General features: G+C 44.2%; 1 long non-coding RNA gene across 1 annotated transcript in view; it reads right to left on the reverse strand.

The window, feature by feature from the left end:
* Positions 1 to 15,260, reverse strand: part of LOC307204030 — a 35,961-nt gene extending 20,701 nt beyond the window's left edge. Inside the window, exon 1 of the long non-coding RNA XR_013833471.1 lies at positions 15,158 to 15,260. This is a non-coding gene — a long non-coding RNA (uncharacterized lncRNA). The remainder of the gene's footprint in view (positions 1 to 15,157) is intronic.
* Between the last annotated feature and the right edge of the window lie 3,425 nt (positions 15,261 to 18,685).

Raw genomic sequence — 18,685 nt, forward strand, 5'->3', positions numbered from 1 at the left:
TGCCTAGTTTTTGTTTCCCATTTCCCATTCAACAATGAGGAGGACCCTAAGGGGGAGAGTCACCTAGGATACATCTCCACACTCCCATTATGATCCCCGGGCTTCATTAGCTGAGCAGATAAAAGTGCATAGCTGAGTAGAGCTGGCTCACTTCATGAGGCCCAGAGTACATACAGAATTCAGAAGGCTTCTGGGAAGCCTTTTATACTCTTGGGGTGGTAGCTCTGGGATATGCAAAAAACTTACAGTCGATACAAGCTAACAACGTGAACTCTGTGACCCAGGAAGGTTCTGGTTCAAATTTGTTCTATGGCATGTGAACCTATTCTTATAATTACAAACTGTAATGTGGGACATGGACTTAGTGTGATAACCATTATTTTTTTTTAGGAGACCCTAAGGAGTTGAGGGATCCAGGCAGGCAAAAATTCATATCAGATAACTGAGGCTGCCTGCAGGTCATTTTCCTTGCCACCTCTGCTTAAAGGCATTATGATATTCTCCTTTTGATTTGACTTGCTGAGCTCCCCAGTTTTAAGTTTTGTGAAGTTATTGAATGGGTTAGGAGAGGGCATAATTAGGCACATGCCAAGGCCCACACCTCTGTAGGGGCCCACTGACAAACCCTCAGGTCTCCAAGCCCTCTCCCTCCTTTCTCATTTTGCTTGTCCGCATGCAGAGACAAGGGAGAGGAGACAGAGAACAGTTTCTGCGTTCCATGTGTAGCTCAGTGGCAAAGCATCTGCTTTGCATGTAGAAGGTACCCAGTTCAATCCTGAGCATCTCCAGGTAGAATCATAGAATTGTAGAGTTGGAAGGGACACTGACGATCATCTAATCCAACCGCCTACAATGCAGGAATATGCACCTGTCCCATACAAGGTTCAAACTTGCAACCTTGGCATTGTCAGCACCGTGCTCTAACCAACTGTGCTATCTAGGCTGACATTCCAGGCTGGGAATGTCCATGTCTGAAATCCCGAAGAGCTGCTACCAGTCCGTGTAGACCATGGGTAGGCAAACTAAGGCCCGGGGGCCATATTTGGCCCAATTGCCTTCTAAATCTGGCCTGCGGATGGTCTGGGAATCAGCATGTTTTTACATGAGTAGAATGTGTCCTTTTATTTAAAATGCATCTCTGGGTTATTTGTGGGGCCTGTCTGGTGTTTTTACATGAGTAGAATGTGTGCTTTTATTTAAAATGCATCTCTGGGTTATTTGTGGGGCATAGGAATTCATTCATTCCCCCCCCCCAATATAGTCTGGCCCTCCACAAGGTCTGAGGGACAGTGGACCGGCCCCCTGCTGAAAAAGTTTGCTGACCCCTGGTGTAGACAATACTGAGCTGGGTGGCCGCAATGGGTGTGGCTTAGTATAAGGCCACTTCCTGTGTTCCTTCTTTCTGGGGATCTAATGTAGAGCAGATTATTTTTTTTCTCCCTTTTGCCAGTATTTGGGGAGGATATCAAGACTTCAGAGAGGTGTTTTCATTTTTTCCAGTTCATTTCAAAGGGGACTTCCTTTGGAATGCAATTAGCAGCAGTAAGGATGGATCTACAATGATCTGCAAAGACATTATTAAATATAACATTATATAACTCTCAATGCAGTTTTCCATTGTTGAAGGCTTGCTGCTCTACAGCACCATCTGGTGTTATGTTTTATTAATTCACTTTTAGTGTTATAAATGACCAGTGTAGATCCGTCCTATGTCAGCATTCTGTAGCCACGGAACATATCATTTGGATTTTTAAAGTCTTCCTTGTTGTTGGCATCCATCTGTCTTGAGTGACAATGGAATGAGCCTTGAGGGGTGAAGTCAAACCGCTGCATTAGTGGTTTTACATTTTATTGTAAAACTATAATACATCTTATTGTAAAAATAATCATCATTATCACCTCATCATGACTGGATTTCTTACCCACCCTTCACTATAACAAACCAAGGCAGGTTGCAACAATATAAAATTACAATTTATAAATCAGATTTAAATATTACAGTCAGAAGAATGGAGAGTCCTTATCTATATACCTACCTACCGGTACCTACCTACCTACCTACCTACCTATTGTCAGGTGTCAAAGCCAAGGTGTCTGCAGTATACAACCAAAGCTATACAGTGACGGTTCTAGATGCACCTCTTGGTGATGGAATTCCACAATGTAGGGGCTGCCACAACCCAGAAAATGCCCTCCCGGGTCAACATTCCCCACATGTCCAAGGCTGGTGGGACTACCAAGAGGGTCCCTCTGCCAATCTTAGCAACCCAAAGGGTTTTTAAGGAAGGAGTTGGTCTTTAAGATATTTGGGGTCTAAATCATTCGAGGCTTTAAAAACCAACACGAGCACCTTTGTTTCAAAACAGGGCTTATTTGAGCTTTAAATGGAACCCCAGACAGTAATCTGGCAGCTGTGTTTTTTTGGACCAGATGAAGTTTCCAAGTCATCTTCAAGGGCAGCCAAACATAGAACGCATTGCAAAAATCAAATCCGGAAGTTACCAGGGCATGGGAGTGCAGTAGCCAAGTCATCTCTGTCCTAAAAGGGCTAGCAGCTGAGGCCACCTGAGCATCCAGCGACAGCACTGAATTTAGGAGTATCCCTCAGCTGCAGACCTGCTCTTTCCAGGAAAGTGCAACCCCATCCAAAATAGGCACCTGCCCTCTCAGGTCCAATAACTCAGAATACTTAACACGTCTGTCTTACCAGGATTCAGCTTCAATTTACATGACAGCAACAGGGGCGAGTACTATTGATGACTCCCTTGTTAAGCTTGTTATGTGAACTGATTACAATAATTTGATGTTATGCTACTTATAGTACTACTGATATTAACTCTTCAAAGGAAGTACGTCCACAACCAATTCTCTGATTACTCCCCCTGGTATACCATCAATAGTAATCATACTACTGTGCTTAAGATGGAGTTATAATTTCATCCAATTAGGACTGATTTGCCCAATCATTTTTACACAGTCAATACATGTTAATTCCCTTCCCCACCCCCTTTCTGTGTGTTTTGGTATGCTAAATCCTGTTTCAATGTTTGTCAGGATCATAACTCACCATATGAGTCCAGATGAAACATAGGTTCTCTTGGTTGTCTCTCTGAAAGTGTGTGTGTAGGGGGTTATCCTATTCTGAATGGGGTCATATTTTCCCTAAATGATGGTCTGCAGTTTGCAAGTACTACTAAATCAAGCATTGTTGATAGATTCACAAGTGTTCTCAGTATCTCCAAGTACCTTTAAGGAGTTTTGAAGGCTGTGCTAGCTGCTCCTTTTTCTGGGGAAGAAAACATGATCTGGCCACAATCATTCATGTTTTCATAATGAATGCTGTCCCAAATGCCAAACTCCAATTTAGAGAGAAACTTCACAAACACACAAGGACCCAAAAAAGACAGAGTTTTTTTTTTAACCCTCTCTTTTTTGGGGGGAACAACCATGGCTGTATACAGTAGAAACAGTAAACAGTTGCCATATTCTCCCCTCACTCACATAATCAACTGAGGCCTCCTTCAAGCAGCCACTTGTGCCACCTGTTGGCAGGTAACAAAAGAAACACAACAACAAAGAGCCATTTCCCACATTTCTTCCTCCAACTCCCCCTTTCAAAAAGTCCCTCAAGCAGCTGCCTGTTACATGACTGGCAGGGAGCAAAATGAAGGAGAGGAGATTTCCCCCACCTGCACCCCCAGCACATACATTCATTAAAATAGCTGCCTGCCTACTGCTCCATGTAGCTGACAGGCAGCAAAACAAACAGAACTGCAAATGAGTGGATCCTGCATTCCTTCCTCCACCACTCCATAGTCTCCAATTGCCACAAAAATGCTGGGCCTTCACGAAAATGCCTTAAGCCATTACAGCTTCTCACTTTGTCACACAGAGCCCCAAGTTCCAAAATCCAAGCGTTTCCTCCCCCCACCTCAAAAAACCTTAAATCTTTCTCCACCTTTTCATTCATTCATTCATCTCCTGGCCAGGGAAAGAGAGAAGTAGCAACCTACTTTGAGTTCTCATTTGCATGCTCAGCAACATCGCACACAACTGGGAGGGTCTGCTTTGCATCCAAAGCTCTTAGGTCCCTGCTCATTGCCTTTGCACTGGGCCTCACCTTTCATTGCCAGTTTCGTTTGGGAACCTGAAGTGTCACTGAGCCATCACCACCTGTGTGTGCCGTGGGTGTTTCCTCTTTGGCTCCTGCTCTTTGAATTTCCCCTGGTTCATTCATTCACACATTCAAGTCATCACGTTTTGCTAGAGCAAATATTCCGTATTTTGGAAAAGAAGAAGAAGAAGGAATTCCTATGCCTCACAAATAACCCAGAGATGCATTTTAAATAAAAGAACACATGTAAAAACATGCTGATTCCCAGATCGTCCACGGGCTGGATTTAGAAGGCGATTGGGCCGAATCCGGCCCCTGGGCCTTAGTTTGCCTTAGTCTGCTAGAGCAGAGGTTGGCAACCTAAGGCCCATGGGCCGTTTCCGGCCCATGAGCTTCCTGGAACCGGCCCACAGCTGTTCCATGTATCGGCGTGGGGATTCTGTGCTTTTCTTTTGCAGCGCCATTTTTTTTCTTGCCATGGGGACTGACTTCTGGGTCAGAAGAGTGCCAGAAATAGTGTGTGCGCATGCACATGGGTGCTCCTCCATCCTGGACGTGTGCTGGAAATAGCATGTGCACACATACTATTTATGGCGTTCTTCCAACCTGGAAGAGTGCTGCAAAAAGCTTGAGTGCACGCATAGGCACACACGGGTGCACACGCTCCGGCCCACCGAGAGGTTTGCTGGGGAGTGGACTGGACCACCCTCAAAAAGCGTTGGTGACCTCAGTGCTAGAGCCACATGGATGTGAATGAACCAACAGACAACAATGAATGCACTCCCAGTGCTTTCTCTTATGTGCTGGGACACATCTCTCCCTTGCCTTTCACGTCTGTTTGCAGCTTAGACCTGACCAAAATTATGTAAACTATGTAAACCTATTTGTATTCACATCCACTTTGTTTCCCCTTTGAAAGGGGTGAGTGGGTGGGTGTCGAAACAGGCAGACTGCAATGCAAGGATGGAGTTCATATTGCTTCTGACATTTGGCCTATATGCGTCAGGCTGCAAAGCTCTAATTACTTTTCACACTTAAGCTACAGAGCAATTAAGGATCAATTCAGCTTCTAGGGATGAAATAAACTCCTGTGCTGTTAAAAAGAGAAAAAGAAAACCACCCAACACTACCGAATTTACTTATCGGTACAGCTTATGGGCGCACTAATAGGCCAGGTTTACTGCTTTCTGGCTTCCGTTTAATCAGAATTATAAAGTTGGAAGGTAACTTGTAGTTCATCTAGTGCAACCTGCTGCTCAATGCAGGAAACGCCAACGCAGAATCCTGTTGGCTATAAGCAACCTTGCATGCCTCTGGTCAGTAGAAGGTAGGGCTGTGACTGATAGGGAAAATACACTTTTATGGTTTCCCACAAAACACCTAAACTCCAACCCTTCCTCCTGCTCTCCCTCTCCCCATCCATGGAACATCCTCCAGTGATGTAGAGTTAGAAACCAAAGCCATTCTTTTAACTACAGTGGTACCTTGGTTGTCGAGCGACTTGGCTCCCGAACAAATTGGCTCCCGAATGCCGCAAACCCGGAAGTAAGTGTTCTCATTTGCGAACATTTTTCGGAAGCCGAACGTCTGATGTGGCTTCTGCTTGAGTGCAGGAAGCTCCTGCAGCCAGTCGTAAGCCGCACCTTGGTTTTCGAACGGTTTCGGGAGTGAAATGGACTCCCGGAAGGGATTAAGTTAGAGAACCAAGGTACCACTGCATAAGTAAAGAATTGTTATTTTTATTTACTAATGGTGTCAGGGAACTGCCATCGGAGCCCAGGGTGGTGGCAAGGCTCCCAGACGCTGGAGAGGGAACCAGCAGGGAGAGAAGGAGAGCTTCTGCTGAGGAAGGAGAGGAGGAGGGGGCGTCGGAGGGAAGGCTCAGGGGCGCTTCCAGCGAGACCAGTGGAGAGAGCTCAGGACCTCCCCTTGGGACGCCCACTCTGCGCAGAAAGCTGTCGCGCAGGGAATCTAGGCGGAGACTCACTGTCAAGGAGCTTTTATGTTGGAAGAAATTCAGGAAACGCCCACTGACGGATTCTGCCAGTGATTAAGACAGCCACGAAGTAAGGGCTGTCCGGTCAGGGAAAGTTTTAAGCCAACTACTCAGCTTGGAGCGGTTTGGCGCTTACGCACAAGCAACCCCTTATCCCATTACAAATGGGACTCATGTGTTTTACTTCCCCATTTTAAGCAATGCTAGTGAGATGTGAATGAGACAGAATGGGTGGTGGGTCTAAGCTTTCAAGCTTTTTAAATCTGATATTTATGTGTGTCTGTCTGTGCATGTGTACTATAAGCTAACCAATTTTTTATTTAACGTATCAAATCCAGCTACAGCAGATCTGAGAGATGGCTGTACAATCTTTGATTAAATAACCCCAGTGAATGAGAGCCCACCTCCTCCTTCCGAGTGGTGACAGCTGAGAAATGAGACCCCTTAAGAGAGTGTGTTATAACTTTTTTACAACCTCATGTTCCTGTAGTTTAGTTAGACAAACTTTTGCCTAAAAACAAAGGAATGAACTGTCATTTCCAAATCGTTTGAAAAAAGGTCACCCCCCAAAAATCAATGAATAATTTTTTGTATATGTAAATGTGTAATGTATCATGTAATTATACATAATAATTGTAATTATGTATTGCAATACAGGAAAAATAGAGCTTGCAATTTTTCAAATACTTGTACAATGTTTTGTACGTTGTATATCACTTCTTATTGCTTAGAATAAATTGAGGTTGGAGTTTGTCTTTGTGTATTTCTGGTCTGTGACCATAATAAATATTGGTTTCTGCTGCAAGCACCATAAAGTTCCCGCATCAAGTTATGCGTTCTGAACAACAACAACAACAACAACAACAAAAATTTTATTATTTATACCCCGTCCATCTGGTTGGGTTTCCCCAACCACTCTGGGCAGCTTACAGCATATATAAAAACACAGTAAAATATTAAGCATTAAAAACTTCTTGATACAGGGCTGCCTTCAGATGTCTTCTAAAAGTTGTGTACTTCTTCATCTCCTTGATATCTGAAGGGAGGGTTTACTTCTTGGTATCCGGAATATGGGTGGCTGCTGCTTCCAGTGATTCTCCAATACCCACAATGCTTTTTTTAAGGTTTCAATATTTCTGACAAGTTCTGCAAGTCATTTTCATTGAGGAGTAATGTTACATATATGGTGATTTACAACTTTTCATTTTAGGGGGGTGACCTTTTTTCACAACTGAGAAGAATTAGTCCCCTTTTCAGTGTTTCCATCCCTTTATGATACAGGGGATCTTTTTTTTTTTTTAAGTCAAAAACTTGTGGATGGAGCAAATTTGTTTTCTCCTGCTCTGGAAGGTAGGACTTCAAGTTGCAGGAAAGGAGATTCCGACTAGACATACAGAAAAACTTTCTGACAGTAAGAGCTGTTTGACAGTGGAACAGTCTCCTTTGAGAGGTTGTGGACTCTCCGTCCTTGGATGTGTTTAAGCAGAGGCTGGATAGCCATCTGTCATGGATGATTTAGCTGAGATTCCTGCATTGTGGGGGGTTGGACTAGATGACCCTTGGGTCCCTTCCAGTTCTAAGTTTCTAGGCTTCTATGAAGTGTGCACTCCATTTAGGGCTGGGTGAGACCTGCTGACCAGCTCTTGCCTCAAAAGAACCTACTGCCTAGAACTGTAAATCTGCTTGTTCCATCCTCGGCTAAGTGAGACCAGGCCCCCACTTCCCTTGTGGTTAAAGGTAAAGGGACCCTTGATCATTAGGTCCAGTTGTGACCGACTCTGGGGTTGCGGCACTCATCTCGCTTTATTGGCCGAGGGAGCCGGCGTACAGCTTCCGGGTCATGTGGCCAGCATGTCTAAGCCGCTTCTGGCAAACCAGAGCAGCACACAGAAACACCGTTTACCTTCCCGTCAGAGCAGTACCTATTCATCTACTTGCACTTGACATGCTTTCAAACTGCTAGGTTGGGAGGAACAATGACCAAGCAATGGGAGCTCACTCCGTCGTGGGGATTTGAACCACCGACCTTCTGATTGGCAAGTCCTAGGCTCTGTGGTTTAACCCACAGCGCCACCCGCCTGCGATTGTGAAAAAGTCCCTCCTTTTTTTATATGAGAGAACCCGATGAAACCATTACCCTGTCCTCAGATTCTTTGTGTTATTCCTTCCCCCTTTGTTTCAAGAACACTTTCTTTTCACAAATTTATTGGCTGATAACATGATAGAGAGATAACGTCAGGATATGTATAATTTTATAACATGCAGAGAATATGTGCTGAGAAATCAGAGAGAGGAGCTGAGGGAAGTCTGGGGGGGATGAGGGTTTGAAAGGGGGGAAGGAAAAAAATAATGAATATGATATGTTTTGAGAGTTTGTGTGTTAAAATTATTAATAAAAATATTTTTTAAAAAACACTTTCTTTTCACCCCCACAAATTGCATTTTTTTTTTAAAAAAACACCTAAACACAAATAGTTTTGCAACAGTTGCTTGCTCAACAGGCGTGAGGCTTGTGTTGAAATAATGCAGCTAGATTCAAAGTTAACAGTGTTCTTCTTAGCTTAATGCAAGGCAAGTACATAGCATGTTAAGGGGAGCTGAATGCAGTGAAAGGCATATTTCTGACTGAAAATAGTTATATCATCTATCTATCTATCATCTATCATCTATCTATCTATCTATCTATCTATCTATCTATCTATCTATCTATCTATCTATCATCTATCTATCTATCATCTATCTATCTCTATCTATCATCTATCTATCATCTATCTATCTATATCTATCTATCTCTCTATCTATCATCTATCTATCTATCTATCATCTATCTATCATCTATCTATCATCTATCTATCTATCTATCTATCTATCTATCTATCTATCATCTATCTATCTATCTATCTATCTATCATCTATCTATCTATCTATCTGTCTATCATCTATATATATCTATATCTATCTATCTATCTATCTATCTATCTATCTATCTATCTATCATCTATCTATCTAATCTATCATCTATCTATCTCTATCTATCATCTACCTATCATCTACCTACCTACCTACCAACCATGAATGATAGACCTATGCAAAGCAAGGTTTCTTTCTGTGTAGGTGGACATATTTTAGAGGCCTTCTGCTCTTAATTGTTCTGCCTGGAATCAATGATAAGCTCCACAAGTTTCCAGTCACCAGGGAGACTGTCAATCACTTACAAAGCCTTCAGGTAAAAAAGAAAAAGGTCTGCATACATTTCCAATAGAAGCCGTTGACATCACATGGAAAGCCATTACTAAACCTGTAGGCCAGACTCTCTGCTTTAAAACCAACAAGTTAAGGAATATGCAAAACCCTGAATCTGGAATTCCAGTATCCATTGAAGCAATGACCTAGAAAGAATTTTAATGGGAGCCCTCTCGAGGCATTCCGTAAACGAAGGAAGATGACATGGGGGCAGCCCTGTGGGGATAATTTCACTAGCTCTGCCCTTGTCCCTCTGCAAGTTGGAGGGTGAAGCTATGCTACTATATTCATGCAGGGTCCCTCTGCAATGCAGAACCCTGGAAAATCATACCTCTACTTTGTGATAGGAATCTACCTGAGTAGAAGCAGGGAGGGACAGAGGAGAAATTTGATCCCGTTTCCGGTTAAAGGCAAATCTACCTAACAGAAACACAGTTATCCTTCAAAATATGCACTTCTCCACATTTTGCAAAGCCATTTGTCCAAAATATGTATATGGTAAATAATGTGTGCATAGAAATGTAGCTTATTAGTGAAAAGAATATACAAAAATGAAACGTATTGCTGCCCAACAAATTGCTTGCAAATGTGTGTGTGTTCGGCAAAATGCCATACAAAACTATATGTATAAAAAGAAATTTGCACTAAAATGTTGGTGAATTTTCATGAGGACTTCTTAAAATGAAAAACAACAACAACAACCCCCCCCCAAAAAAAATAATGTAGAAAACAGAACCTAAGATGATGAATCAAAAATGGCTCACTGAGTGGGGTTTCCTAGCAGGTACATCACTATTGCATACAGGGAGGGAGACGTGCAAAACAGTGAGGAGAAAGAGGAGAGCGCAAAATATGGTCTGAAGCTCAACATCAAAAAAACGAAGATCATGGCCACTGGGCCCATCATCTCCTGGCAAATAGAAGGGGAAGAGATGGAGGCAGTGAGAGATTTTACTTTCTTGGGCTCCATGATCACTGCAGATGGTGACAGCAGCCACGAAATTAAAAGATGCCTGCTTCTTGGGAGAAAAGCAATGACAAACCTAGACAGCATCTTAAAAAGCAGAGACATTACCTTGCCAGCAAAGGTCCGTATAGTTAAAGCTATGGTTTTCCCAGTAGTGGTGTATGGAAGTGAGAGCTGGACCATAAAGAAGGCTGATCGCCAAAGAATTGATGCTTTTGAATTATGGTGCTGGAGGAGACTCTTGGACTGCAAGAAGATCAAACCTCTCCATTCTTAAGAAAATCAGCCCTGAGTGCTCCCTGGAAGGACAGATCGTGAAGCAGAGGCTCCAATACTTTGGCCACCTCATGAGAAGACAAGACTCCCTGGAAAAGACCCTGATGTTGGGAAAGATGGAGGGCACAAGGAGAAGGGGATGACAGAGGATGAGATGGTTGGATAGTGTTCTTGAAGCTACCAGCATGAGTTTGACCAAACTGCGGGAGGCCTGGCGTGCTCTGGTCCATGGGGTCATGAAGAGTTGGACAACACTAAACAACTAAACAACAAGCTGGTTTGGGTTGCCCTGGGCATGAGAAAAAATGGTTGTTGTTGTTGTTGTTGTTGTTGTTGTTGTTGTTGTTGTTGTTAACTCCACCAGCAGGAGTGCTGGACTGGTTCTGCTGGTGTGTTTGCACCATCAAGATCTCTTCACTGCCTCACCCTCCCAGTGAGCCTCAGTAACCCACCTGCCGGGAAGCTAGATTACTAGCTCCTTCCCACCCTACAAGTAGCTTCTGAGTACATCCCAACCCAGTAGCTTCATTGCAGTGTTTTGGTAAACTCATCTGCCTGTTCATAATCAAGAGGAAGCTTCCTTAAGAAGATGCAAACGAACTGTAAAGGAACTGAAAGTGGTGTCAAACTGCGCAGGTGCCAGTTTGAGAACAAATTGCAGAAATTCTCCTGGCTCAGCATGGATGGGACTCGGAGAAGATCAAGCCAGTGGAACCACAGAGGAATAGAGTGGAGAAATTATTATTATCATCCCTAAGGCCCCCTACCCCATCACACTGTTCTAGACTTCCTTGTCGGCTTCGGCATTACCAGACCACATACTTCTAAGCTACAGTTGACCTCATTTGATCCCGCAGCATAGCTTTGTCATTCCAGTATTTGATCAAGCCAAAAGGAGGGGAAAGACACACAAACAAAACTGGATTGTTCAGTTACATCTCTGGAATCTGAAATTTATTTCCCTTTCAGCATACTTTCCACATCAATATATCTGTATCACTTTTTAATGTGATTGACAGCTGCGTTGGAAAGTTCGGCACAAATGTTATACAGCATTCCTATCAGTGTCAGTTTGAGAACGCGAGAGGGAGTATAAAAAAACTTTGTAACAGCTTACAGTCTCACAACTCTGAAGCACACTCTAAACATTTTATTTTATTTATCGCATTTATATCCTATCTGTCCTCCAAGGAACTCGAGGTGGCATACATGGTTCTATTTTATCCTTGCAACAATCCAGTGAGTTAGGTTAGGTTGAGAGACAGTGAGTGGCTCCAGGTCACCCAATGAGTTTCATGGCTGAGCAGGGATTTGAACCCTGGTCTCAGAGGTCCTAGTCTAACACAGAAATCACCACACCACTCTGTCCCCCCCCCTTAAAAAATCTGGCTTTGCCATCCCTTTAGGAAGCAATGATCAATTGGGATAAATTTAGTTTGGTTCATAACTTAACCCAAGTCTACCTAATTCACCCTTCCCCAAACAGTACATAAACGAAAATTCACATATCCTTAGAAATTCACACTGAATAATGTGTACAATAATGCTTATACAGTGGTGCCTCTGGTTGCGAACGGGATCCGTTCCGGAGCTCCGTTTGCAACCAGAGAGGAACGCAACCCATGTCTGCGCATCTGCGCATGTGCGGCTAGCAATTCGCCGCTTCTGCGCATGTGCATGACGTCATTTTGCGCACCTGCGCATGTGTGAGTGGTGAAACCCTGAAGTAACCCTTTCCAGTACTTCCGGGTTGCCGCAGGATGCAACCTGAAAGACCGTATCATGAAGCAAACATAACAAGAGGTATGACTGTATTAGGCAAACTACATATACATGTATATATAACAAAAAATGACACATACACTTGCAAAAATGCATATATTAAGTGAAATTGCATACAAAATTTGTGTACTGTATATCAGAAGAAATTCACACTAAAATGCAGAGGAATTTAAATAGGAACTTTTTAAAAAAATTGCAAAGCAGAAATGTGCCAGACTGCATTTAAGATTGGAAAAATTAGAAGCTGAAAAAAACTGAAAATGTCAGATTTATCCATTTCTAGTTGCAGGTTCTAGGAGTCTGTTGGAAGTGAAAGTCAATGTTCTCTTACACGAGGGAGGCTCAGTTGACATCCCTTGCAACTGACGCACAGCTCTGTGCTACTAGGGCTGTGTCCTCTAATCCATGGGTATGCAAACTAAGGCCTGGGGGCCAGATCCAGCCCAATCGCCTTCTAAATCCGGCCCGTGGATGGTCCGGGAATCAGTGTGTATTTACATGAGTAGAATGTGTGCTTTTATTTAAAATGCATCTCTGGGTTATTTGTGGGGCATAGGAATTCATTCATTTCACCCCCCCCCAATATAGTCTGGCCCCCCACAAGGTCTGAGGGACAGTGGACTGGCCCCCTGCTGAAAATGTTTGCTGACCCCTGCGTAATCCAAGTCCCACCTGCCTCATACCCAGTCATTTTTTTTTTGCAGCCAGTGGAGGCTGGCTCACTGGGGTGAACTGGGCACTGCCCCACCAACCTCTGTCTGCCCTCAACCAGACCCCATTTCCCTGTCTCCTCCTGGATTAGCTGTAAGTATGGTGGCACTGCTTGTGAGCTTAGTCTTAGTGTGGCTCTTGTAGAACTTAGCAGGGAGGACAATGCTAGAATTAGTTGGCGCTGCCTGACATTGGCTCTGGCGCCACCTGCTGTTGAGCTCCTTGCCTCTGACCCTACCAGTCCTCATGAGCACCAGGCACCATTGATTGTAGCCAGAATTCACAGTGGCTCTTCAAAAGCCAGACACAGCACTAGAAATGAATCCAAGCTAAACAAAATGAACCAGCAAGCTTCACAGTGGGTACAGTTTTGAAGCCAGCATCCCACCCACCTTCAGCCAGTGGTTTCTCACGTACAGTTCCCAACATTTTAAAGCCACCAGTCATCCTCACTTTAAGTCATCCTTGCACTGAAGTTTGAATATTTATCTCTCAGTGCCATTAGATGGATAATTATTTCTGGCACCCTTTTCTCATCTTGCAATGTTGGCGGGTGAGTTGCAGAAAGCCTCGTGGCAGGAGAAAACTCCACCACCTTTCATTACCATGTGAGAAACCAGATAATGCCAGAGGCAAAACACTTAGTGGCAATTGGCGGGTCAGGCTGGCGCCAACACGGCTCATCTTGGGATGGCCCTGAAGTTTTAAATGCCTCAAAAGTTACAATAGTAAAATGTGTGGGTTTATTACACTGAGTAACCTTTAAAACTTGTCTCATTAAGCTTCATCTTCTCACCCTTCGGGCTCTCTGTGCTTCTGAAGATGAGGTTGGGGAGCTCAAAGGGAAGTGGGGAAATGGTTGGAAATGTCACCATTTTACCATCTTATCACAACATCATCACTACTGATAATTTCTTAAGACTGTAGTCCTATTTAGGCATTCTGCTTGTGTCTAAATCCTGCACGGAAACAAACAAGCAGGGATAAGCATGTTAAGTTCTGCCACCCACTCCTATATTACTATCCCCTATGCAATTTAGAGGGATGCGGGTGGCGCTGTGGGTTAAACCACACAGCCTAGGACTTGCCGATCAGAAGGTCGGTGGTTCAAATCCCCGCGACGGGGTGAGCTCCCGTTGCTCGGTCCCTGCTCCTGCCAACCTAGCAGTTCGAAAGCACATCAAAGTGCATGTAGATAAATAGGTACCACTCCGGCAGGAAGGTAAACGGCGTTTCCGTGCGCTGCTCTGGTTCACCAGAAGTGGCTTTGTCATGCTGGCCACATGACCTGGGAGCTGTAAACCAGCTCCCTGGGCCAATAAAGCGAGATGAGTGCTGCAACCCCAGAGTCGGCCACGACTGGATCCAGTGGTCAGGGGTCCCTTTACCTTTACCTTTATGCAATTTAGAATCCTGATCTCGCAGGGTTTGAAAATGTGCAGGGAGCTCTGTGAGTATGGCAACAAGCTCCTCCTTTCCGACTTTGCTCTCCATGAGTTGGAGCGCAATGCAGGTAGCAATGCATGAAGGTGGAGCTAGGGATGCTGGAAAGTTCTTATCAGAACAGAAATAGGAGTGGAAATTGCAGGTATTTGCTTATGTATGCCATGTCTCGAACAGAAATCAATCCAGCAAATGCAATCAGTAGTAGTTGCTTTCAGTCCTCAAATGACACATAATGACTCCCTCACCTATTTGCATCGCATTTCCTTTGCACTGAAATGAATGGGGTGGAATAACATAATTATAATGAAATGAAATGTGTAAAACTCCACTACAGATGACAGCAAGACAAATAATGGATTTTTTTTTGTCAGAAGCTGAACTGCAGTGGAAGGGAAACGCTGCTCCAAGCGATGAACACAGGTCATAAAAGAAATTTACGCCCTGTTGCAAGCCCAGGTGGAGCTTATAACACCGATTCCCATGTGAGCAGAATGGGGGTGCCCAAATGAGCTTGTAATAACAGCGGGTTAGGGCCAAACCACATGCGACTCAGGTTTTTGTTGTGGAGGTTGTGTGCAACTAAAAACCAGTCCTTGTGTCAGGGAAATATCTCCTTACACACCCAGTATAAGATATTTCACATTCTCCTTCTTTAGCAGAGTTTGTCTTTTCATCCAGTGAAGTACAGCTCAAGTATATATACGAAACAAAGCTTTAATAGTAGAAAAATATTTTTAACATAGATGCAGATCAGGGCAAGGTCCCATTCATTTTTATGGGACAAATTGGGCAATACAATTTGTAGATACAGGAAGATGAGCAATCTGGAGAGAGATTCGGTATTAGAATATGGATCAAGTCCCTTAATTAGTAATTTGTGTGTATGGGGGGTGGAGGGGAAGGAGGAAATATTTCCCTTAAGTACAGAACTGTATGAGAACTATGGAGAGTTTGGCTTTCAATTACTGAGCAGAAAGTGTCTTATACCAAAGCTGTGTGAAGAAGCTCTCCTGTCCTGATCTACTCAATTAATTTGAGGAGCAGGGCTAACGTTTAATTAGGGCGTTTAAAATGTATGGTGTGGATGCAAGCTGGCACAGTGGTAGCTAGAAACAATGGTCCATAGAAGGTCTGGAGGGAAACCTACACATTACACACATGTGTAATGCTTGATGTTTCCTCTGACCCCTTGTAACATTTAATCTGGATTTTCAGACATTTTTTTCCACCTGCCCACACACCACCACTACCACCCAATGGCAAATGGTCAACTTTGAGCAGAATGACAATCAAAACCAAGTCCATATCCAACCTACTCCCAAGCAGTAGAATGCCACCACCAGCTCAGCAACCAAGTATGGGGGGTTGGCAAGTCATGGATGGAGAGAACCAGACCCAATGATGTCTTTGGAACACAGCATGCACCCATCTGTGTTCATTGAGCTATTTTCTGGTTGGTGGGCACTGAGTTTGCCCAGGTGAATCAAGATGGAATGCATGGGGTTGCCCATCCTTAGGAGAGAGACCCTGACACCAATACTGCTCTAAATATTTGGTTAAATTTGCCTCTCCTAACAAATCCATTCCCGAAGTTACCTAAGAAAGAAGAGACAGGAGGAGATGTGTGTCTTGTACAAAAACAGTGTAGGTGTGCGTGCAGTAAAAATGATGGAGCTGTTCATCTGGGAGATCTGGGGATGGCGAGCGAAAAGCAAAGGAAAACCCCATTGTCTCGTGTCTGGTGCATGCCCATTACTAACACAACGAGAAGGGCGATATTGAATCAGAGGTATGGACAGACAAAGTGGAGAGATCTGCAAGTTCTGGAGGCTGGAGGAATCAGGAGGGGGGATTCGCACATCTGTGAATGCCACCTACGCTTGCCCATTCTGTAGGTTTTGCGTTTCCTCCAAACTAATTTGAACCAAGCACCGTGTCAGCTTGAATTATTCATGAGCCCAAGGGCTTTGACGAGCTTTTCTGGGGAGAGAGAGAGGGAGAGAAAGAAAAAGAGGGAGGGAGGGAGGAGGACTGTGTGTGTTGATATAAGATGTCAGTAACAGAGCAACCAGAGTTTAACATTACAAGGAGAGGCATGTGTTGGGAAGAGGAAGGCAGGGGACAAAGCAATCGCCCACTCAACCAATGTAATCTTGGAGTTTCCTAAAGATATCTCAAGCCTTTAATTATTTCTCATCATGTTCTAGAAAAAATTGACAGCTTACAATAATTTTAAAAAATGTGTTGTACAATGGGAGGCAGAGACATTTTCTTTTTTTGCTTTGCTTTGCTTTGCTTTGCATTATTTTTTTTAGTGGGGAAGGGAACAGAGCTCTTCTTTCTTAGATCGGTGAATCACACCAATGCTTCATCTAGCGCAGGATTGTCTTTCGAAAAGTGGATAGAAAGATGCCTTGTTTCTTCCTCCCAGCATCCATGAAACAGAGACACATTGCCTCTGATAATGGGGGCTCAATTTGGATAGCTATGGTTAATATTCAGGGGTAGGTCTACCTTCCACTAATGTCTCCTAAACAAACTAGCTAGTGGTCCTCACCATGTGATGCTGTCAAGCTAGTGAGTCTGCTGTTGGACTCCAACTTCCAGATGTTGTATAACTCCAGCTCCCATCTGCGCCAGCCAGCATGGCCAAAGGTCAGGGATGGTGTGACTTGTAGTCCAACAACATCTGGAGGACCCTAGCTTCTCCATTCCTTCTTTACAGCAATGAGTAGGGCTGCTGTGTATATTTCTATGCCTCTCACTCTGGATCCCTCCCAAGCAGACGAAGGCTGCATCAAGGGCTTCTCCTCTGGGCTTGTCCAGCTCATTGCTCAGTAGCGTGCAGGACTCATGTGGGGTGTCAGTGAGGGAAGCGAGCCAGCAGGACTGGGACTGTCCTGCTGTTGTGTGGCAGGACCAACCTTTGACTCCTCTTAGAGTCTGTGCTCACACTGTGACTCTTAGCCTCTGTCCTGGAAGGCTCTCCTTCTCCTGACACCCCTTGATCACTCAGACCCCTTCCTTCTCAGACCTCTCAGCTTGTCCCTTCTTCAGACTGCTCTTCAGTCTTCAGCCAGTGTGGTGTAGTGGTTAAGAGTGGTAGACTTGTAATCTGGTGAACCGGGTTCGTGTCCCCGTTCCACATGCAGCTGCTGGGTGACCTTGGGCTAGTCACACTTCTCTGAAGTCTCTCAGCCTCACTCACCTCACAGAGTGTTTGTTGTGGGGGAGGAAGGGAAAGGAGAATGTTAGCCGCTTTGAGACTCCTTAGGGTAGTGATAAAGCGGGATATCAAATCCAAACTCTTCTTCTTCTTCAGTGTCCCACCACCAGGATCCAGGATCTAAGTCATCTTCTTCTGTGCCCTAGGGGGCTCTTGGGCGGGCAGCTCCCACCACTCTTCCTCATCCAGCCAGTCCCTGACATCTGATCAATCATTGCAAAGATCAATAGGTACAGGCTGTATTGCACTCAGCATGCAAACCCAAATTCCACTGGATTTATAGAATTATAATATTAATAAATAGACATAACTGGGGTGTGCCAAGTCAAACTCTGCCTTTTTCTTCTTGAGCAAGAAGCCCTGGAAGCAAATGGATACAAAAGAGGAATTTAATAAAACAATGTGATTACTTTTCCCCAAAGCAATTTGCTGCCCTTCTTCCCCATTAAATCAACCTAATTACAGGCACACACATTAAATGAATATCACAATCATGTCAAACGCACCTGCGCTTGGACTTAAAAGTAATGTAACTGCTTTGAAATATTGCAAGTTACATCTTCATTACTCTTGAGCGTGGAGAATCCCAAATGGTTACAGGGGCTTTGTGTGTGTGCAGGAAATGCTTAGACAGCCTCAGAAGCACACAGAAAGCTTTCTGGCGGTGGAAGGATGTTCTCTGATGGTGGTGGATCTGCTAATGACAGCACAACTGCTGTGCACTTCAAGCAAGACATCCCCAAGTGAAGTTTGGACTTTTTCTGGCTATTTTAAAACTGATCATCGCATCTCTTTGGGTTCCCTGGTTTGATGTGGCAACCTAAGCTGATGTTAACTGCATGAGAACCCAACTGCACTTCACCACTGACTGGTTGCGTGGCGAGTCCCCCTCCCCCCCTTGAGATATAAAGACACAGGACACAG

The sequence above is a fragment of the Podarcis cretensis genome (assembly GCF_951804945.1).
Source record: "Podarcis cretensis genome assembly, chromosome: 15".
In the NCBI taxonomy this organism is placed as follows: Eukaryota; Metazoa; Chordata; class Lepidosauria; order Squamata; family Lacertidae; genus Podarcis; species Podarcis cretensis.